The sequence below is a fragment of the Spermophilus citellus genome (assembly GCF_964194105.1).
Source record: "Spermophilus citellus genome assembly, chromosome: 3".
Taxonomy (NCBI): domain Eukaryota; kingdom Metazoa; phylum Chordata; class Mammalia; order Rodentia; family Sciuridae; genus Spermophilus; species Spermophilus citellus.
The window spans coordinates 68036430-68062124 of NC_138184.1; positions in this window are offsets into that span (position 1 = coordinate 68036430).

A 25695-nucleotide genomic window follows, 5' to 3' on the forward strand; every position below is an offset into this window, starting at 1 on the left:
GTCAAGTTTCAAGAAGCTAGCACAAACCGTGTTTGATTTAGAGTTCCAAATACATCTATCAGTATAGGAGAAAACAGAGTGAAACGCCAAAATTCAAACTGTTACTGGAAACGAACGCTTCAACATAGAAGAAGGAAATTTGGGGAACCAAGTGGGCTTAGTGTACTGATCATTACCTGAAAGTTTCATCCAGTTTGGGTGAAAAAATAGTTGCTGAGATTTCTGGAGACTCGTAATTTTTGGAAGCTTGGCAACCCCTTTCAATGAAAGTGTTTCTCCCCAGTCACTGCTTAGGGCTACATCAAGAGGCAATAGAACATAGAGAAAGAACGTGAAACTGCTTTATTGTGTCAAGTTTCAAGAAGCTAGCACAAACCGTGTTTGATTTAGAATTCCAAATACATCTATCAGTATAGGAGAATACAGAGTGAAACGCCAAAATTCTAACTGTTACTGGAAACGAACGCTTCAACATAGAAGAACGAAATTTGGGGAACCAAGTGGGCTTAGTGTACTGATTATTACCTGAAAGTGTCATCCAGTTTGGGTGAAAAAATAGTTGCTGAGATTTCTGGAGACTCGTAATTTTTGGAAGCTTGGCAACCCCTTTCTATGAAAGTGTTTCTCCCCAGTCACTGCTTTGGGCTACATCAAGAGGACACAGAACATAGAGATAGAACGTGAAACTGCTTTATTGTGTCAAGTTTCAAGAAGCTAGCACAAACCGTGTTTGATTTAGAGTTCCAAATACATCTATCAGTATAGGAGAAAACAGAGTGAAACGCCAAAATTCAAACTGTTACTGGAAACGAACGCTTCAACATAGAAGAATGAAATTTGGGGAACCAAGTGGGCTTAGTGTACTGATCATTACCTGAAAGTATCATACAGTTTGGGTGAAAAAATAGTTGCTGAGATTTCTGGAGACTCGTAATTTTTGGAAGCTTGGCAACCCCATCCAATGAAAGTGTTTCTCCCCATTCAATGCTTAGGGCTACATCAAGAGGACACAGAACATAGAGATAGAACGTGAAACTGCTTTATTGTGTCATGTTTCAAGAAGCTAGCACAAACCGTGTTTGATTTAGAGTTCCAAATACATCTATCAGTATAGGAGCAAACAGAGTGAAACGCCAAAATTCAAACTGTTACTGGAAACGAACGCTTCAAAATAGAAGAACGAAATTTTGAGAACCAAGTGGGCTTAGTATACTGATCATTACCTGAGAGTATCATCCAGTTTGGGTGAAAAAATAGTTGCTGAGATTTCTGGAGACTCATAATTTTTGGAAGCTTGGCAATCACTTTCAATGAAAGTGTTTCTCCCCAGTCACTGCTTAGGGCTACATCAAGAGGAAACAGAACATAGAGATAGAACATGAAACTGCTATATTGTGTCAAGTTTCAAGAAGCTAGCACAAACCGTGTTTGATTTAGAGTTCCAAATACATCTATCAATATAGGAGAAAACAGAGTGAAACGCCAAAATTCAAACTGTTACTGGAAACGAACGCTTCAACATACAAGAACGAAATTTGGGGAACCAAGTGGGCTTAGTGTACTGATCATTACCTGAAAGTATCATCCAGTTTGGGTGAAAAATAGTTGCTGGGATTTCTGGAGACTGGTAATTTTTGGAAGCTTGGCAACCCCTTTCAATGAAAGTGTTTCTCCCCAGTCACTGCTTAGGGCTACATCAAGAGGAAACAGAACATAGAGAAAGAACGTGAAACTGCTTTATTGTGTCAAGTTTCAAGAAGCTAGCACAAACCGTGTTTGATTTAGAGTTCCAAATACATCTATCAGTATAGGAGAAAACATAGTGAAACGCCAAAATTCAAACTGTTACCGGAAACGAACGCTTCAACATAGAAGAAGGAAATTTGGGGAACCAAGTGGGCTTAGTGTACTGATCATTACCTGAAAGTGTCATCCAGTTTGGGTGAAAAAATAGTTGCTGAGATTTCTGGAGACTCGTAATTTTTGGAAGCTTGGCAACCCCTTTCAATGAAAGTGTTTCTCCCCAGTCACTGCTTAGGGCTACATCAAGAGGAAACAGAACATAGAGATAGAACGTGAAACTGCTTTATTGTGTCAAGTTTCAAGAAGCTAGCACAAACTGTGTTTGATTTAGAGTTCCAAATACATCTATCAGTATAGGAGAAAACAGAGTGAAACGCCAAAATTCAAACTGTTACTGGAAACGAACGCTTCAACATAGAAGAACGAAATTTGGGGAACCAAGTGGGCTTAGTGTATTGATCTTTACCTGAAAGTATCATCCAGTTTGGGTGAAAAAATAGTTGCTGAGATTTCTGGAGACTCGTAATCTTTGGAAGCTTGGCAACCACTTTCAATGAAACTGCTTCTCCCCAGTCACGGTTGAGGGTTACATCGAGAGGAAACAGAACATAGAGATAGAACGTGAAAGTGCTTTATTGTGTCAAGTTTCAAGAAGCTAGCACAGACCGTGTTTGATTTAGAGTTCCAAATACACCTATCAGTATAGGAGCAAACAGAGTGAAACGCCAAAATTCAAACTGTTACTGGAAACGAACGCTTCAAAATAGAAGAACGAAATTTGGGGAACCAAGTGGGCTTAGTGTACTGATCATTACCTGAAAGTATCATCCAGTTTGGGTGAAAAATAGTTGCTGGGATTTCTGGAGACTTGTAATTTTTGGAAGCTTGGCAACCCCTTTCAATGAAAGTGTTTCTCCCCAGTCACTGCTTAGGGCTACATCAAGAGGAAAGAGAACATAGAGATAGAACGTGAAACTGCTTTATTGTGTCAAGTTTCAAGAAGCTAGCACAAACCGTGTTTGATTTAGAGTTCCAAATACATCTATCAGTATAGGAGAAAACAGAGCGAAACGCCAAAATTCAAACTGTTACTGGAAACGAACGCTTCAACATAGAAGAACGAAATTTGGGGAACCAAGTGGGCTTAGTGTACTGATCATTACCTGAAAGTGTCATCCAGTTTGGGTGAAAAAATAGTTGCTGAGATTTCTGGAGACTCGTAATTTTTGGAAGCTTGGCAAACCCTTTCGATGAAAGTGTTTCTCCCCAGTCACTGCTTAGGGCTACATCAAGAGGAAACAGAACATAGAGATAGAACGTGAAACTGCTTTATTGTGTCAAGTTTCAAGAAGCTAGCACAAACCGTGTTTGATTTAGAGTTCCAAATACATCTATCACTATAGGAGAAAACAGAGTGAAACGCCAAAATTCAAACTGTTACTGGAAACGAACGCTTCAACATAGAAGAACGAAATTTGGGGAACCAAGTGGGCTTAGTGTACTGATCATTACCTGAAAGTATCATCCAGTTTGGGTGAAAAAATAGTTGCTGAGATTTCTGGAGACTCGTAATTTTTGGAATCTTGGCAACCCCACTCAATGAAAGTGTTTCTCCCCAGTCACTGCTTAGGGCTACATCAAGAGGAAACAGAACATAGAGATAGAACGTGAAACTGCTTTATTGTGTCAAGTTTCAAGAAGCTAGCACAAACCGTGTTTGATTTAGAGTTCCAAATACATCTATCAGTATAGGAGAAAACAGAGTGAAACGCCAAAATTCAAACTGTTACTGGAAACGAACGCTTCAACATAGAAGAAGGAAATTTGGGGAACCAAGTGGGCATAGTGTACTGATCATTACCTGAAAGTTTCATCCAGTTTGGGTGAAAAAATAGTTGCTGAGATTTCTGGAGACTCGTAATTTTTGGAAGCTTGGCAACCACTTTCAATGAAAGTGTTTCTCCCCAGTCACTGCTTAGGGCTACATCAAGAGGCAATAGAACATAGAGAAAGAACGTGAAACTGCTTTATTGTGTCAAGTTTCAAGAAGCTAGCACAAACCGTGTTTGATTTAGAGTTCCAAATACATCTATCAGTATAGGAGAATACAGAGTGAAACGCCAAAATTCTAACTGTTACTGGAAACGAACGCTTCAACATAGAAGAAGGAAATTTGGGGAACCAAGTGGGCTTAGTGTACTGATTATTACCTGAAAGTGTCATCCAGTTTGGGTGAAAAAATAGTTGCTGAGATTTCTGGAGACTCGTAATTTTTGGAAGCTTGGCAACCCCTTTCTATGAAAGTGTTTCTCCCCAGTCACTGCTTTGGGCTACATCAAGAGGACACAGAACATAGAGATAGAACGTGAAACTGCTTTATTGTGTCAAGTTTCAAGAAGCTAGCACAAACCGTGTTTGATTTAGAGTTCCAAATACATCTATCAGTATAGGAGAATACAGAGTGAAACGCCAAAATTCAAACTGTTACTGGAAACGAACGCTTCAACATAGAAGAATGAAATTTGGGGAACCAAGTGGGCTTAGTGTACTGATCATTACCTGAAAGTATCATACAGTTTGGGTGAAAAAATAGTTGCTGAGATTTCTGGAGACTCGTAATTTTTGGAAGCTTGGCAACCCCATCCAATGAAAGTGTTTCTCCCCATTCAATGCTTAGGGCTACATCAAGAGGACACAGAACATAGAGATAGAACGTGAAACTGCTTTATTGTGTCATGTTTCAAGAAGCTAGCACAAACCGTGTTTGATTTAGAGTTCCAAATACATCTATCAGTATAGGAGCAAACAGAGTGAAACGCCAAAATTCAAACTGTTACTGGAAACGAACGCTTCAAAATAGAAGAACGAAATTTTGAGAACCAAGTGGGCTTAGTATACTGATCATTACCTGAGAGTATCATCCAGTTTGGGTGAAAAAATAGTTGCTGAGATTTCTGGAGACTCATAATTTTTGGAAGCTTGGCAATCACTTTCAATGAAAGTGTTTCTCCCCAGTCACTGCTTAGGGCTACATCAAGAGGAAACAGAACATAGAGATAGAACATGAAACTGCTATATTGTGTCAAGTTTCAAGAAGCTAGCACAAACCGTGTTTGATTTAGAGTTCCAAATACATCTATCAATATAGGAGAAAACAGAGTGAAACGCCAAAATTCAAACTGTTACTGGAAACGAACGCTTCAACATACAAGAACGAAATTTGGGGAACCAAGTGGGCTTAGTGTACTGATCATTACCTGAAAGTATCATCCAGTTTGGGTGAAAAATAGTTGCTGGGATTTCTGGAGACTGGTAATTTTTGGAAGCTTGGCAACCCCTTTGTATGAAAGTGTTTCTCCCCAGTCACTGCTTAGGGCTACATCAAGAGGAAACAGAACATAGAGAAAGAACGTGAAACTGCTTTATTGTGTCAAGTTTCAAGAAGCTAGCACAAACCGTGTTTGATTTAGAGTTCCAAATACATCTATCAGTATAGGAGAAAACATAGTGAAACGCCAAAATTCAAACTGTTACCGGAAACGAACGCTTCAACATAGAAGAAGGAAATTTGGGGAACCAAGTGGGCTTAGTGTACTGATCATTACCTGAAAGTGTCATCCAGTTTGGGTGAAAAAATAGTTGCTGAGATTTCTGGAGACTCGTAATTTTTGGAAGCTTGGCAACCCCTTTCAATGAAAGTGTTTCTCCCCAGTCACTGCTTAGGGCTACATCAAGAGGAAACAGAACATAGAGATAGAACGTGAAACTGCTTTATTGTGTCAAGTTTCAAGAAGCTAGCACAAACTGTGTTTGATTTAGAGTTCCAAATACATCTATCAGTATAGGAGAAAACAGAGTGAAACGCCAAAATTCAAACTGTTACTGGAAACGAACGCTTCAACATAGAAGAACGAAATTTGGGGAACCAAGTGGGCTTAGTGTATTGATCTTTACCTGAAAGTATCATCCAGTTTGGGTGAAAAAATAGTTGCTGAGATTTCTGGAGACTCGTAATCTTTGGAAGCTTGGCAACCACTTTCAATGAAACTGCTTCTCCCCAGTCACGGTTGAGGGTTACATCAAGAGGAAACAGAACATAGAGATAGAACGTGAAAGTGCTTTATTGTGTCAAGTTTCAAGAAGCTAGCACAGACCGTGTTTGATTTAGAGTTCCAAATACATCTATCAGTATAGGAGCAAACAGAGTGAAACGCCAAAATTCAAACTGTTACTGGAAACGAACGCTTCAAAATAGAAGAACGAAATTTGGGGAACCAAGTGGGCTTAGTGTACTGATCATTACCTGAAAGTGTCATCCATTTTGGGTGAAAAAATAGTTGCTGAGATTTCTGGAGACTCGTGTTTTTTGGAAGCTTGGCAACCCCTTTCAATGAAACTGCTTCTCCCCAGTCACGGTTGAGGGTTACATCAAGAGGAAACAGAACATAGAGATAGAACGTGAAAGTGCTTTATTGTGTCAAGTTTCAAGAAGCTAGCACAGACCGTGTTTGATTTAGAGTTCCAAATACATCTATCAGTATAGGAGCAAACAGAGTGAAACGCCAAAATTCAAACTGTTACTGGAAACGAACGCTTCAAAATAGAAGAACGAAATTTGGGGAACCAAGTGGGCTTAGTGTACTGATCATTACCTGAAAGTGTCATCCATTTTGGGTGAAAAAATAGTTGCTGAGATTTCTGGAGACTCGTGTTTTTTGGAAGCTTGGCAACCCCTTTCAATGAAAGTGTTTCTCCCCAGTCACTGCTTAGGGCTACATCAAGAGGAAACAGAACATAGAGAAAGAACGTGAAACTGCTTTATTGTGTCAAGTTTCAAGAAGCTAGCACAAACCGTGTTTGATTTAGAGTTCCAAATACATCTATCAGTATAGGAGAAAACAGAGTGAAACGCCAAAATTCAAACTGTTACTGGAAACGAACGCTTCAACATAGAAGAACGAAATTTGGGGAACCAAGTGGGCTTAGTGTATTGATCTTTACCTGAAAGTATCATCCAGTTTGGGTGAAAAAATAGTTGCTGAGATTTCTGGAGACTCGTAATCTTTGGAAGCTTGGCAACCACTTTCAATGAAACTGCTTCTCCCCAGTCACGGTTGAGGGTTACATCAAGAGGAAACAGAACATAGAGATAGAACGTGAAAGTGCTTTATTGTGTCAAGTTTCAAGAAGCTAGCACAGACCGTGTTTGATTTAGAGTTCCAAATACATCTATCAGTATAGGAGAATACAGAGTGAAACGCCAAAATTCAAACTGTTACTGGAAACGAACGCTTCAACATAGAAGAACGAAATTTGGGGAACAAAGTGGGCTTAGTGTATTGATCTTTACCTGAAAGTATCATCCAGTTTGGGTGAAAAAATAGTTGCTGAGATTTCTGGAGACTCGTAATCTTTGGAAGCTTGGCAACCACTTTCAATGAAACTGCTTCTCCCCAGTCACGGTTGAGGGTTACATCAAGAGGAAACAGAACATAGAGATAGAACGTGAAAGTGCTTTATTGTGTCAAGTTTCAAGAAGCTAGCACAGACCGTGTTTGATTTAGAGTTCCAAATACATCTATCAGTATAGGAGAACACAGAGTGAAACGCCAAAATTCAAACTGTTACTGGAAACGAACGCTTCAAAATAGAAGAACGAAATTTGGGGAACCAAGTGGGCTTAGTGTACTGATCATTACCTGAAAGTGTCATCCATTTTGGGTGAAAAAATAGTTGCTGAGATTTCTGGAGACTCGTGTTTTTTGGAAGCTTGGCAACCCCTTTCAATGAAAGTGTTTCTCCCCATTCAATGCTTAGGGCTACATCAAGAGGACACAGAACATAGAGATAGAACGTGAAACTGCTTTATTGTGTCAAGTTTCAAGAAGCTAGCACAAACCGTGTTTGATTTAGAGTTCCAAATACATCTATCAGTATAGGAGAAAACAGAGTGAAACGCCAAAATTCAAACTGTTACTGGAAACAAACGCTTCAACATAGAAGAACGAAATTTGGGGAACCAAGTGGGCTTAGTGTACTGGTCATTACCTGAAAGTTTCATCCAGTTTGGGTGAAAAAATAGTTGCTGAGATTTCTGGAGACTCGTAATTTTTAGAAGCTTGGCAACCCCTTTCAATGAAAGTGTTTCTCCCCAGTCACTGCTTAGGGCTACATCAAGAGGAAACAGAACATAGAGAAAGAACGTGAAACTGCTTTATTGTGTCAAGTTTCAAGAAGCTAGCACAAACCGTGTTTGATTTAGAGTTCCAAATACATCTATCAGTATAGCAGAATACAGAGTGAAACGCCAAAATTCAAACTGTCACTGGAAACGAACGCTTCAACATAGAAGAACGAAATTTGGGGAACCAAGTGGGCTTAGTGTAGTGATCATTAACTGAAAGGATCATCCAGTTTGGGTGAAAAAATAGTTGCTGAGATTTCTGGAGACTCGTAATTTTTGGAAGCTCGGCAACCCCTTTCAATGAAAGTGTTTCTCCCCAGTCACTGCTTAGGGCTACATCAAGAGGAAACAGAACATAGAGATAGAACGTGAAACTGCTTTATTGTGTCAAGTTTCAAGAAGCTAGCACAAACCGTGTTTGATTTAGAGTTCCAAATACATCTATCAGTATAGGAGAAAACAGAGTGAAACGCCAAAATTCAAACTGTTACTGGAAACGAACGCTTCAACATAGAAGAACGAAATTTGGGGAACCAAGTGGGCTTAGTGTACTGATCTATACCTGAAAGTATCATCCAGTTTGGGTGAAAAAATAGTTGCTGAGATTTCTGGAGACTCGTAATTTTTGGAAGCTTGGCAACCACTTTCAATGAAACTGCTTCTCCCCAGTCACTGTTGAGGGTTACATCAAGAGGAAACAGAACATAGAGATAGAACGTGAAAGTGCTTTATTGTGTCAAGTTTCAAGAAGCTAGCACAAACCGTGTTTGATTTAGAGTTCCAAATACATCTATCAGTATAGGAGACAACAGAGTGAAACGCCAAAATTCAAACTGTTACTGGAAACGAACGCTTTAACATAGAAGAAGGAAATTTGGGGAACCAAGTGGACTTAGTGTACTGATCATTACCTGAAAGTATCATCCAGTTTGGGTGACAAAATATTTGCTGAGATTTCTGGAGACTCGTAATTTTTGGAAGCTTGGCAACCCCTTTCAATGAAAGTGTTTCTCCCCAGTCACTGCTTAGTGCTACATCAAGAGGCAACAGAACATAGAGAAAGAACGTGAAACTGCTTTATTGTGTCAAGTTTCAAGAAGCTAGCACAAACCGTGTTTGATTTAGAGTTCCAAATACATCTATCAGTATAGGAGAAAACAGAGTGAAACGCTAAAATTCAAACTGTTACTGGAAACGAACGCTTCAACATAGAAGAACGAAATTTGGGGAACCAAGTGGGCTTAGTGTACTGATCATTACCTGAAAGTGTCATCCAGTTTGGGAGAAAAAATAGTTGCTGAGATATCTGGAGACTCGTAATTTTTGGAAGCTCGGCAACCCCTTTCAATGAAAGTGTTTCTCCCCAGTCACTGCTTAGGGCTACATCAAGAGGAAACAGAACATAGAGATAGAACGTGAAAGTGCTTTATTGTGTCAAGTTTCAAAAAGCTAGCACAAACCGTGTTTGATTTAGAGTTCCAAATACATCTATCAGTATAGGAGAAAACAGAGTGAAACGCCAAAATTCAAACTGTTACTGGAATCGAACGCTTTAACATAGAAGAACGAAATTTGGGGAACCAAGTGGGCTTAGTGTACTGATCTTTACCTGAAAGTATCATCCAGTTTGGGTGACAAAATAGTTGCTGAGATTTCTGGAGACTCGTAATTTTTGAAGCTTGGCAACCCCTTTCAATGAAAGTGTTTCTCCCCAGTCACTGCTTAGTGCTACATCAAGAGGCAACAGAACATAGAGAAAGAACGTGAAACTGCTTTATTGTGTCAAGTTTCAAGAAGCTAGCACAAACCGTGTTTGATTTAGAGTTCCAAATACATCTATCAGTATAGGAGAAAACAGAGTGAAACACCAAAATTCTAACTGTTACTGGAAACGAACGCTTCAACATAGAAGAACGAAATTTGGGTAACCAAGTGGGCTTAGTGTACTGATTATTACCTGAAAGTGTCATCCAGTTTGGGTGAAAAAATAGTTGCTGAGATTTCTGGAGACTCGTAATTTTTGGAAGCTTGGCAACCCCTTTCTATGAAAGTGTTTCTCCCCAGTCACTGCTTATGGCTACATCAAGAGGAAACAGAACATAGAGATAGAACGTGAAACTGCTTTATTGTGTCAAGTTTCAAGAAGCTAGCACAAACCGTGTTTGATTTAGAGTTCCAAATACATCTATCAGTATAGGAGAAAACAGAGTGAAACGCCAAAATTCAAACTGTTACTGGAAACAAACGCTTCAACATAGAAGAACGAAATTTGGGGAACCAAGTGGGCTTAGTGTACTGATCATTACCTGAAAGTATCATCCAGTTTGGGTGAAAAAATAGTTGCTGAGATTTCTGGAGACTCGTAATTTTTGGAAGCTTGGCAAACACTTTCAATGAAAGTGCTTCTCCCCAGTCACTGTTGAGGGTTACATCAAGAGGAAACAGAACATAGAGATAGAACCTGAAACTGCTTTATTGTGTCAAGTTTCAAGAAGCTAGCACCAACCGTGTTTGATTTAGAGTTCCAAATACATCTATCAGTATAGGAGAAAACAGAGTGAAACGCCAAAATTCAAACTGTTACTGGAAACGAACGCTTCAACATAGAAGAATGAAATTTGGGAACCACATGGGCTTAGTGTACTGATCATTATCTGAAAGTATCATCCAGTTTGGGTGAAAAAATAGTTGCTGAGATTTCTGGAGACTCGTAATTTTTGGAAGCTTGGCAACCCCATCCAATGAAAGTGTTTCTCCCGATTCAATGCTTAGGGCTACCTCAAGAGGACACAGAACATAGAGATAGAACGTGAAACTGCTTTATTGTGTCAAGTTTCAAGAAGCTAGCACAAACCGTGTTTGATTTAGAGTTCCAAATACATCTATCAGTATAGGAGCAAACAGAGTGAAACGCCAAAATTCAAACTGTTACTGGAAACGAACGCTTCAAAATAGAAGAATGAAATTTGGAGAACCAAGTGGGCTTAGTATACTGATCATTACCTGAGAGTATCATCCAGTTTGGGTGAAAAAATAGTTGCTGAGATTTCTGGAGACTCATAATTTTTGGAAGCTTGGCAATCACTTTCAATGAAAGTGTTTCTCCCCAGTCACTGCTTAGGGCTACATCAAGAGGAAACAGAACATAGAGATAGAACATGAAACTGCTATATTGTGTCAAGTTTCAAGAAGCTAGCACAAACCGTGTTTGATTTAGAGTTCCAAATACATCTATCAATATAGGAGAAAACAGAGTGAAACGCCAAAATTCAAACTGTTACTGGAAACGAACGCTTCAACATACAAGAACGAAATTTGGGGAACCAAGTGGGCTTAGTGTACTGATCATTACCTGAAAGTATCATCCAGTTTGGGTGAAAAATAGTTGCTGGGATTTCTGGAGACTGGTAATTTTTGGAAGCTTGGCAACCCCTTTCAATGAAAGTGTTTCTCCCCAGTCACTGCTTAGGGCTACATCAAGAGGAAACAGAACATAGAGAAAGAACGTGAAACTGCTTTATTGTGTCAAGTTTCAAGAAGCTAGCACAAACCGTGTTTGATTTAGAGTTCCAAATACATCTATCAGTATAGGAGAAAACATAGTGAAACGCCAAAATTCAAACTGTTACCGGAAACGAACGCTTCAACATAGAAGAAGGAAATTTGGGGAACCAAGTGGGCTTAGTGTACTGATCATTACCTGAAAGTGTCATCCAGTTTGGGTGAAAAAATAGTTGCTGAGATTTCTGGAGACTCGTAATTTTTGGAAGCTTGGCAACCCCTTTCAATGAAAGTGTTTCTCCCCAGTCACTGCTTAGGGCTACATCAAGAGGAAACAGAACATAGAGATAGAACGTGAAACTGCTTTATTGTGTCAAGTTTCAAGAAGCTAGCACAAACCGTGTTTGATTTAGAGTTCCAAATACATCTATCAGTATAGGAGAAAACAGAGTGAAACGCCAAAATTAAAACTGTTACTGGAAACGAACGCTTCAACATAGAAGAACGAAATTTGGGGAACCAAGTGGGCTTAGTGTATTGATCTTTACCTGAAAGTATCATCCAGTTTGGGTGAAAAAATAGTTGCTGAGATTTCTGGAGACTCGTAATCTTTCGAAGCTTGGCAACCACTTTCAATGAAACTGCTTCTCCCCAGTCACGGTTTAGGGTTACATCAAGAGGAAACAGAACATAGAGATAGAACGTGAAAGTGCTTTATTGTGTCAAGTTTCAAGAAGCTAGCACAGACCGTGTTTGATTTAGAGTTCCAAATACATCTATCAGTATAGGAGAAAACAGAGTGAAACGCCAAAATTCAAACTGTTACTGGAAACGAACGCTTCAACATAGAAGAACGAAATTTGGGGAACCAAGTGGGCTTAGTGTACTGATTATTACCTGAAAGTGTCATCCAGTTTGGGTGAAAAAATAGTTGCTGAGATTTCTGGAGACTCGTAATTTTTGGAAGCTTGGCAACCCCATCCAATGAAAGTGTTTCTCCCCATTCAATGCTTAGGGCTACCTCAAGAGGACACAGAACATAGAGATAGAACATGAAACTGCTTTATTGTGTCAAGTTTCAAGAAGCTAGCACAAACCGTGTTTGATTTAGAGTTCCAAATACATCTATCAGTATAGGAGCAAACAGAGTGAAACACCAAAATTCAAACTGTTACTGGAAACGAACGCTTCAAAATAGAAGAACGAAATTTGGAGAACCAAATGGGCTTAGTATACTGATCATTACCTGAGAGTATCATCCAGTTTGGGTGAAAAAATAGTTGCTGAGATTTCTGGAGACTCATAATTTTTGGAAGCTTGGCAATCACTTTCAATGAAAGTGTTTCTCCCCAGTCACTGCTTAGGGCTACATAAAGAGGAAACAGAACATAGAGATAGAACATGAAACTGCTATATTGTGTCAAGTTTCAAGAAGCTAGCACAAACCGTGTTTGATTTAGAGTTCCAAATACATCTATCGATATAGGAGAAAACAGAGTGAAACGCCAAAATTCAAACTGTTACTGGAAACGAACGCTTCAACATACAAGAACGAAATTTGGGGAACCAAGTGGGCTTAGTGTACTGATCATTACCTGAAAGTATCATCCAGTTTGGGTGAAAAATAGTTGCTGGGATTTCTGGAGACTGGTAATTTTTGGAAGCTTGGCAACCCCTTTCAATGAAAGTGTTTCTCCCCAGTCACTGCTTAGTGCTACATCAAGAGGAAACAGAACATAGAGAAAGAACGTGAAACTGCTTTATTGTGTCAAGTTTCAAGACGCTAGCACAAACCGTGTTTGATTTAGAGTTCCAAATACATCTATCAGTATAGGAGAAAACAGAGTGAAACGCCAAAATTCAAACTGTTACCGGAAACGAACGCTTCAACATAGAAGAACGAAATTTGGGGAACCAAGTGGGCTTAGTGTACTGATCATTACCTGAAAGTGTCATCCAGTTTGGGTGAAAAAATAGTTGCTGAGATTTCTGGAGACTCGTAATTTTTGGAAGCTTGGCAACCCCTTTCAATGAAAGTGTTTCTCCCCAGTCACTGCTTAGGGCTACATCAAGAGGAAACAGAACATAGAGATAGAACGTGAAACTGCTTTATTGTGTCAAGTTTCAAGAAGCTAGCACAAACCGTGTTTGATTTAGTGTTCCAAATACATCTATCAGTATAGGAGAAAACAGAGTGAAACGCCAAAATTCAAACTGTTACTGGAAAGGAACGCTTCAACATAGAAGAACGAAATTTGGGGAACCAAGTGGGCTTAGTGTACTGATCTTTACCTGAAAATATCATCCAGTTTGGGTGAAAAAATAGTTGCTGAGATTTCTGGAGACTCGTAATTTTTGGAAGCTTGGCAACCCCTTTCTATGAAAGTGTTTCTCCCCAGTCACTGCTTTGGGCTACATCAAGAGGAAACAGAACATAGAGATAGAAGGTGAAACTGCTATATTGTGTCAAGTTTCAAGAATCTAGCACAAACCGTGTTTGATTTAGAGTTCCAAATACATCTATCAGTATAGGAGAAAACAGAGTGAAACGCCAAAATTCAAACTGTTACTGGAAATGAACGCTTCAACATAGAAGAACGAAATTTGGGGAACCAAGTGGGCTTATGGTACTGATCTTTACCTGAAAGTATCATCCAGTTTGGGTGAAAAAATAGTTGCTGAGATTTCTGGAGACTCGTAATTTTTGGAAGCTTGGCAACCCCTTTCAATGAAAGTGCTTCTCCCCAGTCACTGTTGAGGGTTACATCAAGAGGAAACAGAACATAGAGATAGAACGTGAAACTGCTTTATTGTGTCAAGTTTCAAGAAGCTAGCACAAACCGTGTTTGATTTAGAGTTCCAAATACATCTATCAGTATAGGAGAAATCAGAGTGAAACGCCAAAATTCAAACTGTTACTGGAAACGAACGCTTCAACATAGAAGAACGAAATTTGGGGAACCAAGTGGGCTTAGTGTATTGATCTTTACCTGAAAGTATCATCCAGTTTGGGTGAAAAAATAGTTGCTGAGATTTCTGGAGACTCGTAATTTTTGGAAGCTTGGCAACCACTTTCAATGAAACTGCTTCCCCCAGTCACTGTTGAGGGTTACATCAAGAGGAAACAGAACATAGAGATAGAACGTGAAAGTGCTTTATTGTGTCAAGTTTCAAGAAGCTAGCACAGACCGTGTTTGATTTAGAGTTCCAAATACATCTATCAGTATAGGAGAAAACAGAGTGAAACGCCAAAATTCAAACTGTTACTGGAAACGAACGCTTTAACATAGAAGAACGAAATTTGGGGAACCAAGTGGGCTTAGTGTACTGATCATTACATGAAAGTATCATCCAGTTTGGGTGACAAAATAGTTGCTGAGATTTCTGGAGACTCGTAATTTTTGGAAGCTTGGCAACCCCTTTCAATGAAAGTGTTTCTCCCCAGTCACTGCTTAGGGCTACATCAAGAGGCAACAGAACATAGAGAAAGAACGTGAAACTGCTGTATTGTGTCAAGTTTCAAGAAGCTAGCACAAACCGTGTTTGATTTAGAGTTCCAAATACATCTATCAGTATAGGAGAATACAGAGTGAAACGCCAAAATTCTAACTGTTACTGGAAACGAACGCTTCAACATAGAAGAACGAAATTTGGGGAACCAAGTGGGCTTAGTGTACTGATTATTACCTGAAAGTGTCATCCAGTTTGGGTGAAAAAATAGTTGCTGAGATTTCTGGAGACTCGTAATTTTTGGAAGCTTGGCAACCCCTTTCTATGAAAGTGTTTCTCCCCAGTCACTGCTTAGGGCTACATCAAGAGGAAACAGAACATAGAGATAGAACGTGAAACTGCTTTATTGTGTCAAGTTTCAAGAAGCTAGCACAAACCGTGTTTGATTTAGAGTTCCAAATACATCTATCAGTATAGGAGAAAACAGAGTGAAACGCCAAAATTCAAACTGTTACTGGAAAGGAACGCTTCAACATAGAAGAACGAAATTTGGGGAACCAAGTGGGCTTAGTGTACTGATCTTTACCTGAAAGTATCATCCAGTTTGGGTGAAAAAATAGTTGCTGAGATTTCTGGAGACTCGTAATTTTTGGAAGCTTGGCAACCACTTTCAATGAAAGTGCTTCTCCCCAGTCACTGTTGAGGGTTACATCAAGAGGAAACAGAACATAGAGATAGAACGTGAAACTGCTTCATTGTGTCAAGTTTCAAGAAGCTAGCACAAACTGTGTTTGATTTATAGTTCCAAATACATCTATCAGTATAGGAGAAAACAGAGTGAAACGCCAAAATTCAAACTGTTACTGGAAACGAACGCTTCAACATCGAAGAACGAAATTTGGGGAACCAAGTGGGCTTAGTGTACTGATCATTACCTGAAAGTGTCATCCAGTTTGGGTGAAAAAATAGTTGCTGAGATTTCTGGAGACTCATAATTTTTGGAAGCTTGGCAACCCCTTTCAATGAAAGTGTTTCTCCCCAGTCACTGCTTAGGGCTACATCAAGAGGAAAAAGAACATAGAGATAGAACGTGAAACTGCTTTATTGTGTCAAGTTTCAAGAAGCTAGCACAAACCGTGTTTGATTTAGAGTTCCAAATACATCTATCAGTATAGGAGAAAACAGAGTGTAACGCCAAAATTCAAACTGTTACTGGAAAGGAACGCTTCAACATAGAAGAAAGAAATTTGGGGAACCAAGTGGGCTTAGTGTACTGATCTTTACCTGAAAGTATCATCCAGTTTGGGTGAAAAAATAGTTGCTGAGATTTCTGGAGAATCGTAATTTTTGGAAGCTTGGCAACCACTTTCAATGAAAGTGTTTCTCCCCCGTCACTGCTTAGGGCTACATCAAGAGGAAACAGAACATAGAGATAGAACGTGAAACTGCTTTATTGTGTCAAGTTTCAAGAAGCTAGCACAAACCGTGTTTGATTTAGAGTTCCAAATACATCTATCAGTATAGGAGAAAACAGAGTGAAACGCCAAAATTCAAACTGTTACTGGAAACAAACGCTTCAACATAGAAGAACGAAATTTGGGGAACCAAGTGGGCTTAGTGTACTCATCATTACCTGAAAGTTTCATCCAGTTTGGGTGAAAAAATAGTTGCTGAGATTTCTGGAGACTCGTAATTTTTGGAAGCTTGGCAACCCCTTTAAATGAAAGGGTTTCTCCCCAGTCACTGCTTAGGGCTACATCAAGAGGCAACAGAACATAGAGAAAGAACGTGAAACTGCTTTATTGTGTCAAGTTTCAAGAAGCTAGCACAAACCGTGTTTGATTTAGAATTCCAAATACATCTATCAGTATAGGAGAATACAGAGTGAAACGCCAAAATTCTAACTGTTACTGGAAACGAACGCTTCAACATAGAAGAACGAAATTTGGGGAACCAAGTGGGCTTAGTGTACTGATTATTACCTGAAAGTGTCATCCAGTTTGGGTGAAAAAATAGTTGCTGAGATTTCTGGAGACTTGTAATTTTTGGAAGCTTGGCAACCCCTTTCTATGAAAGTGTTTCTCCCCAGTCACTGCTTTGGGCTACATCAAGAGGAAACAGAACATAGAGATAGAAGGTGAAACTGCTATATTGTGTCAAGTTTCAAGAAGCTAGCACAAACCGTGTTTGATTTAGAGTTCCAAATACATCTATCAGTATAGGAGAAAACAGAGTGAAACGCCAAAATTCAAACTGTTACTGGAAATGAACGCTTCAACATAGAAGAACGAAATTTGGGGAACCAAGTGGGCTTATTGTACTGATCTTTACCTGAAAGTATCATCCAGTTTGGGTGAAGAAATAGTTGCTGAGATTTCTGGAGACTCGTAATTTTTGGAAGCTTGGCAACCCCTTTCAATGAAAGTGCTTCTCCCCAGTCACTGTTGAGGGTTACATCAAGAGGAAACAGAACATAGAGATAGAACGTGAAACTGCTTTATTGTGTCAAGTTTCAAGAAGCTAGCACAAACCGTGTTTGATTTAGAGTTCCAAATACATCTATCGGTATAGGAGAAAACAGAGTGAAACGCCAAAGTTCAAACTGTTACTGGAAACGAACGCTTCAAAATAGAAGAACGAAATTTGGAGAACCAAGTGGGCTTAGTATACTGATCATTACCTGAGAGTATCATCCAGTTTGGGTGAAAAAATAGTTGCTGAGATTTTTGGAGACTCATAATTTTTGGAAGCTTGGCAATCACTTTCAATGAAAGCGTTTCTCCCCAGTCACTGCTTAGGGCTACATCAAGAGGAAACAGAACATAAAGATAGAACATGAAACTGCTATATTGTGTCAAGTTTCAAGAAGCTAGCACAAACCGTGTTTAATTTAGAGTTCCAAATACATCTATCATTATAGGAGAAAACAGAGTGAAACGCCAAAATTCAAACTGTTACTGGAAATGAACGCTTCAACATAAAATTACGAAATTTGGGGAACCAAGTGGGCTTAGTGTACTGATCATTACCTGAAAGTGTCATCCAGTTTGGCTGAAGAAATAGTTGCTGAGATTTCTGGAGACTCGTAATTTTTGGAAGCTTGGCAACCCCTTTCAATGAAAGTGTTTCTCCCCAGTCACTGCTTAGGGCTACATCAAGAGGAAACAGAACATAGAGATAGAACATGAAACTGCTTTATTGTGTCAAATTTCAAGAAGCTAGCACAAACCGTGTTTGATTTAGAGTTCCAAATACATCTATCAGTATAGGAGAAAACAGAGTGAAACGCCAAAATTCAAACTGTTACTGGAAAAGAACACTTCAATATAGAAGAACGAAATTTGGGGAACCAAGTGGGCTTAGTGTACTGACCATTACCTGAAAGTATCATCCAGTTTGGGTGAAAAAAATAGTTGCTGAGATTTCTGGAGACTCGTAATTTTGGAAGCTTGGCAACCCCTTTCAATGAAAGTGTTTCTCCCCAGTCACTGCTTAGGGCTACATCAAGAGGAAACAGAACATAGAGATACAACGTAAAACTGCTTTATTGTGTCAAGTTTCAAGAAGCTAGCACAAACCGTGTTTGATTTAGAGTTCCAAATACATCTATCAGTATAGGAGTAAACAGAGTGAAACGCCAAAATTCAAACTGTTACTGGAAACGAACGCTTCAACATGGAAGAACGAAATTTGGGGAACCAAGTGGGCTTAGTATACTGATCATTACCTGAGACTATCATCCAGTTTGGGTGAAAAAAAAAGTTGCTGAGATTTCTGAAGACTCGTAATTTTTGGAAGCTTGAAAACCCCTTTCAATGAAAGTGTTTCTCCCCAGTCACTGCTTAGGGCTACATCAAGAGGAAACAGAACATAGAGATAGAACGTGAAACTTATATATTGTGTCAAGTTTCAAGAAGCTAGCAAAAACCGTGTTTGATTTAGAGTTCCAAATACATCTATCAATATAGGAGAAAACAGAGTGAAGCGCCAAAATTCAAACTGTTACTGGAAACGAACGCTTCAACATAGAAGAACGAAATTTGGGGAACCAAGTGGGCTTAGTGTACTGATCATTACCTGAAAGTATCATCCAGTTTGGGTGAAAAATATTTGCTGGGATTTCTGGAGACTCGTAATTTTTGGAAGCTTGGCAACCCCTTTCAATGAAAGTGTTTCTCCCCAGTCACTGCTTAGGGCTACATCAAAAGGAAACAGAACATAGAGAAAGAACGTGAAACTGCTTTATTGTGTCAAGTTTCAAGAAGCTAGCACAAACCGTGTTTGATTTAGAGTTCCAAATACATCTATCAGTATAGGAGTAAACAGAGTGAAACGCCAAAATTCAAACTGTTACTGGAAACGAACGCTTCAACATAGAAGAACGAAATTTGGGGAACCAAGTGGGCTTAGTGTACTGATCATTACCTGAGACTATCATCCAGTTTGGGTAAAAAATAGTTGCTGAGATTTCTGGAGACTCGTAATTTTTGGAAGCTTGAAAACCCCTTTCAATGAAAGTGTTTCTCCCCAGTCACTGCTTAGGGCTACATCAAGAGGAAACAGAACATAGAGATAGAACGTGAAACTGCTATATTGTGTCAAGTTTCAAGAAGCTAGCACAAACCGTGTTTGATTTAGAGTTCCAAATACATCTATCAATATAGGAGAAAACAGAGTGAAGCGCCAAAATTCAAACTGTTACTGGAAACGAACGCTTCAACATTGAAGAACGAAATTTGGGGAACCAAGTGGGCTTAGTGTACTGATCATTACCTGAAAGTATCATCCAGTTTGGGTGAAAAATAGTTGCTGGGATTTCTGGAGACTCATAATTTTTGGAAGCTTGGCAATCACTTTCAATGAAAGCGTTTCTCCCCAGTCACTGCTTAGGGCTACATCAAGAGGAAACAGAACATAGAGATAGAACATGAAACTGCTATATTGTGTCAAGTTTCAAGAAGCTAGCACAAACCGTGTTTGATTTAGAGTTCCAAATACATCTATCTATATAGGAGAAAACAGAGTGAAACGCCAAAGTTCAAACTGTTACTGGAAACGAACGCTTCAACATACAAGAACGAAATTTGGGGAACCAAGTGGGCTTAGTGTACTGATCATTACCTGAAAGTATCATCCAGTTTGGGTGAAAAATAGTTGCTGGGATTTCTGGAGACTTGTAATTTTTGGAAGCTTGGCAACCCCTTTCAATGAAAGTGTTTCTCCCCAGTCACTGCTTAGGGCTACATCAAGAGGAAAGAGAACATAGAGATAGAACGTGAAACTGCTTTATTGTGTCAAGTTTCAAGAAGCTAGCACAAACCGTGTTTGATTTAGAGTTCCAAATACATCTATCAGTATAGGAGAAAACAGAGTGAAACGCCAAAATTCAAACTGTTACTGGAAAGGAACGCTTCAACATAGAAGAATGAAATTTGGGAACCACGTGGGCTTAGTGTACTGATCATTACCTGAAAGTATCATCCAGTTTGGGTGAAAAAATAGTTGCTGAGATTTCTGGAGACTCGTAATTTTTGGAAGCTTGGCAACCCCATCCAATGAAAGTGTTTCTCCCCATTCAATGCTTAGGGCTACCTCAAGAGGACACAGAACATAGAGATAGAACATGAAACTGCTTTATTGTGTCAAGTTTCAAGAAGCTAGCACAAACCGTGTTTGATTTAGAGTTCCAAATACATCTATCAGTATAGGAGCAAACAGAGTGAAACGCCAAAATTCAAACTGTTACTGGAAACGAACGCTTCAAAATAGAAGAACGAAATTTGGAGAACCAAATGGGCTTAGTATACTGATCATTACCTGAGAGTATCATCCAGTTTGGGTGAAAAAATAGTTGCTGAGATTTCTGGAGACTCATAATTTTTGGAAGCTTGGCAATCACTTTCAATGAAAGTGTTTCTCCCCAGTCACTGCTTAGGGCTACATCAAGAGGAAACAGAACATAGAGATAGAACATGAAACTGCTATATTGTGTCAAGTTTCAAGAAGCTAGCACAAACCGTGTTTGATTTAGAATTCCAAATACATCTATCAGTATAGGAGAATACAGAGTGAAACACCAAAATTCTAACTGTTACTGGAAACGAACGCTTCAACATAGAAGAACGAAATTTGGGGAACCAAGTGGGCTTAGTGTACTGATTATTACCTGAAAGTATCATCCAGTTTGGGTGAAAAAATAGTTGCTGAGATTTCTGGAGACTCGTAATTTTTGGAAGCTTGGCAACCCCTTTCTATGAAAGTGTTTCTCCCCAGTCACTGCTTTGGGCTACATCAAGAGGAAACAGAACATAGAGATAGAAGGTGAAACTGCTATATTGTGTCAAGTTTCAAGAAGCTAGCACAAACCGTGTTTGATTTAGAGTTCCAAATACATCTATCAGTATAGGAGAAAACAGAGTGAAACGCCAAAATTCAAACTGTTACTGGAAATGAACACTTCAACATAGAAGAACGAAATTTGGGGAACCAAGTGGGCTTATTGTACTGATCTTTACCTGAAAGTATCATCCAGTTTGGGTGAAAAAATAGTTGCTGAGATTTCTGGAGACTCGTAATTTTTGGAAGCTTGGCAACCCCTTTCAATGAAAGTGCTTCTCCCCAGTCACTGTTGAGGGTTACATCAAGAGGAAACAGAACATAGAGAAAGAACTTGAAACTGCTTTATTGTGTCAAGTTTCAAGAAGCTAGCACAAACCGTGTTTGATTTAGAGTTCCAAATACATCTATCAGTATAGGAGAAATCAGAGTGAAACGCCAAAATTCAAACTGTTACTGGAAACGAACGCTTCAACATAGAAGAACGAAATTTCGGGAACCAAGTGGGCTTAGTGTATTGATCTTTACCTGAAAGTATCATCCAGTTTGGGTGAAAAAATAGTTGCTGAGATTTCTGGAGACTCGTAATTTTTGGAAGCTTGGCAACCACTTTCAATGAAACTGCTTCCCCCAGTCACTGTTGAGGGTTACATCAAGAGGAAACAGAACATAGAGATAGAACGTGAAAGTGCTTTATTGTGTCAAGTTTCAAGAAGCTAGCACAGACCGTGTTTGATTTAGAGTTCCAAATACATCTATCAGTATAGGAGAAAACAGAGTGAAACGCCAAAATTCAAACTGTTACTGGAAACGAACGCTTTAACATAGAAGAACGAAATTTGGGGAACCAAGTGGGCTTAGTGTACTGATCATTACCTGAAAGTATCATCCAGTTTGGGTGACAAAATAGTTGCTGAGATTTCTGGAGACTCGTAATTTTTGGAAGCTTGAAAACCCCTTTCAATGAAAGTGTTTCTCCCCAGTCACTGCTTAGGGCTACATCAAGAGGCAACAGAACATAGAGAAAGAACGTGAAACTGCTTTATTGTGTCAAGTTTCAAGAAGCTAGCACAAACCTTGTTTGATTTAGAGTTCCAAATACATCTATCAGTATAGGAGAATACAGAGTGAAACGCCAAAATTCTAACTGTTACTGGAAACGAACGCTTCAACATAGAAGAACGAAATTTGGGGAACCAAGTGGGCTTAGTGTACTGATTATTACCTGAAAGTGTCATCCAGTTTGGGTGAAAAAATAGTTGCTGAGATTTCTGGAGACTCGTAATTTTTGGAAGCTTGGCAACCCCTTTCTATGAAAGTGTTTCTCCCCAGTCACTGCTTAGGGCTACATCAAGAGGAAACAGAACATAGAGATAGAACGTGAAACTGCTTTATTGTGTCAAGTTTCAAGAAGCTAGCACAAACCGTGTTTGATTTAGAGTTCCAAATACATCTATCAGTATAGGAGAAAACAGAGTGAAACGCCAAAATTGAAACTGTTACTGGAAAGGAACGCTTCAACATAGAAGAACGAAATTTGGGGAACCAAGTGGGCTTAGTGTACTGATCTTTACCTGAAAGTATCATCCAGTTTGGGTGAAAAAATAGTTGCTGAGATTTCTGGAGACTCATAATTTTTGGAAGCTTGGCAACCACTTTCAATGAAAGTGCTTCTCCCCAGTCACTGTTGAGGGTTACATCAAGAGGAAACAGAACATAGAGATAGAACGAGAAACTGCTTCATTGTGTCAAGTTTCAAGAAGCTAGCACAAACTGTGTTTGATTTATAGTTCCAAATACATCTATCAGTATAGGAGAAAACAGAGTGAAACGCCAAAATTCAAACTGTTACTGGAAACGAACGCTTCAACATCGAAGAACGAAATTTGGGGAACCAAGTGGGCTTAGTGTACTGATCATTACCTGAAAGTGTCATCCAGTTTGGGTGAAAAAATAGTTGCTGAGATTTCTGGAGACTCATAATTTTTGGAAGCTTGGCAACCCCTTTCAATGAAAGTGTTTCTCCCCAGTCACTGCTTAGGGCTACATCAAGAGGAAAAAGAACATAGAGATAGAACGTGAAACTGCTTTATTGTGTCAAGTTTCAAGAAGCTAGCACAAACCGTGTTTGATTTAGAGTTCCAAATACATCTATCAGTATAGGAGAAAACAGAGTGAAACGCCAAAATTCAAACTGTTACTGGAAAGGAACGCTTCAACATAGAAGAAAGAAATTTGGGGAACCAAGTGGGCTTAGTGTACTGATCTTTACCTGAAAGTATCATCCAGTTTGGGTGAAAAAATAGTTGCTGAGATTTCTGGAGAATCGTAATTTTTGGAAGCTTGGCAACCACTTTCAATGAAAGTGTTTCTCCCCCGTCACTGCTTAGGGCTACATCAAGAGGAAACAGAACATAGAGATAGAACGTGAAACTGCTTTATTGTGTCAAGTTTCAAGAAGCTAGCACAAACCGTGTTTGATTTAGAGTTCCAAATACATCTATCAGTATAGGAGAAAACAGAGTGAAACGCCAAAATTCAAACTGTTACTGGAAACAAACGCTTCAACATAGAAGAACGAAATTTGGGGAACCAAGTGGGCTTAGTGTACTCATCATTACCTGAAAGTTTCATCCAGTTTGGTTGAAAAAATAGTTGCTGAGATTTCTGGAGACTCGTAATTTTTGGAAGCTTGGCAACCCCTTTAAATGAAAGGGTTTCTCCCCAGTCACTGCTTAGGGCTACATCAAGAGGCAACAGAACATAGAGAAAGAACGTGAAACTGCTTTATTGTGTCAAGTTTCAAGAAGCTAGCACAAACCGTGTTTGATTTAGAATTCCAAATACATCTATCAGTATAGGAGAATACAGAGTGAAACGCCAAAATTCTAACTGTTACTGGAAACGAACGCTTCAACATAGAAGAACGAAATTTGGGGAACCAAGTGGGCTTAGTGTACTGATTATTACCTGAAAGTGTCATCCAGTTTGGGTGAAAAAATAGTTGCTGAGATTTCTGGAGACTCGTAATTTTTGGAAGCTTGGCAACCCCTTTCTATGAAAGTGTTTCTCCCCAGTCACTGCTTTGGGCTACATCAAGAGGAAACAGAACATAGAGATAGAAGGTGAAACTGCTATATTGTGTCAAGTTTCAAGAAGCTAGCACAAACCGTGTTTGATTTAGAGTTCCAAATACATCTATCAGTATAGGAGAAAACAGAGTGAAACGCCAAAATTCAAACTGTTACTGGAAATGAACGCTTCAACATAGAAGAACGAAATTTGGGGAACCAAGTGGGCTTATTGTACTGATCTTTACCTGAAAGTATCATCCAGTTTGGGTGAAGAAATAGTTGCTGAGATTTCTGGAGACTCGTAATTTTTGGAAGCTTGGCAACCCCTTTCAATGAAAGTGCTTCTCCCCAGTCACTGTTGAGGGTTACATCAAGAGGAAACAGAACATAGAGATAGAACGTGAAACTGCTTTATTGTGTCAAGTTTCAAGAAGCTAGCACAAACCGTGTTTGATTTAGAGTTCCAAATACATCTATCAGTATAGGAGAAAACAGAGCGAAACGCCAAAGTTCAAACTGTTACTGGAAATGAACGCTTCAAAATAGAAGAACGAAATTTGGAGAACCAAGTGGGCTTAGTATACTGATCATTACCTGAGAGTATCATCCAGTTTGGGTGAAAAAATAGTTGCTGAGATTTTTGGAGACTCATAATTTTTGGAAGCTTGGCAATCACTTTCAATGAAAGCGTTTCTCCCCAGTCACTGCTTAGGGCTACATCAAGAGGAAACAGAACATAAAGATAGAACATGAAACTGCTATATTGTGTCAAGTTTCAAGAAGCTAGCACAAACCGTGTTTGATTTAGAGTTCCAAATACATCTATCAATATAGGAGAAAACAGAGTGAAACGCCAAAGTTCAAACTGTTACTGGAAACGAACGCTTCAACATACAAGAACGAAATTTGGGGAACCAAGTGGGCTTAGTGTACTGATCATTACCTGAAAGTATCATCCAGTTTGGGTGAAAAATAGTTGCTGGGATTTCTGGAGACTTGTAATTTTTGGAAGCTTGGCAACCCCTTTCAATGAAAGTGTTTCTCCCCAGTCACTGCTTAGGGCTACATCAAGAGGAAAGAGAACATACAGATAGAACGTGAAACTGCTTTATTGTGTCAAGTTTCAAGAAGCTAGCACAAACCGTGTTTGATTTAGAGTTCCAAATACATCTATCAGTATAGGAGAAAACAGAGCGAAACGCCAAAATTCAAACTGTCACTGGAAACGAACGCTTCAACATAAAATTACGAAATTTGGGGAACCAAGTGGGCTTAGTGTACTGATCATTACTTGAAAGTGTCATCCAGTTTGGCTGAAGAAATAGTTGCTGAGATTTCTGGAGACTC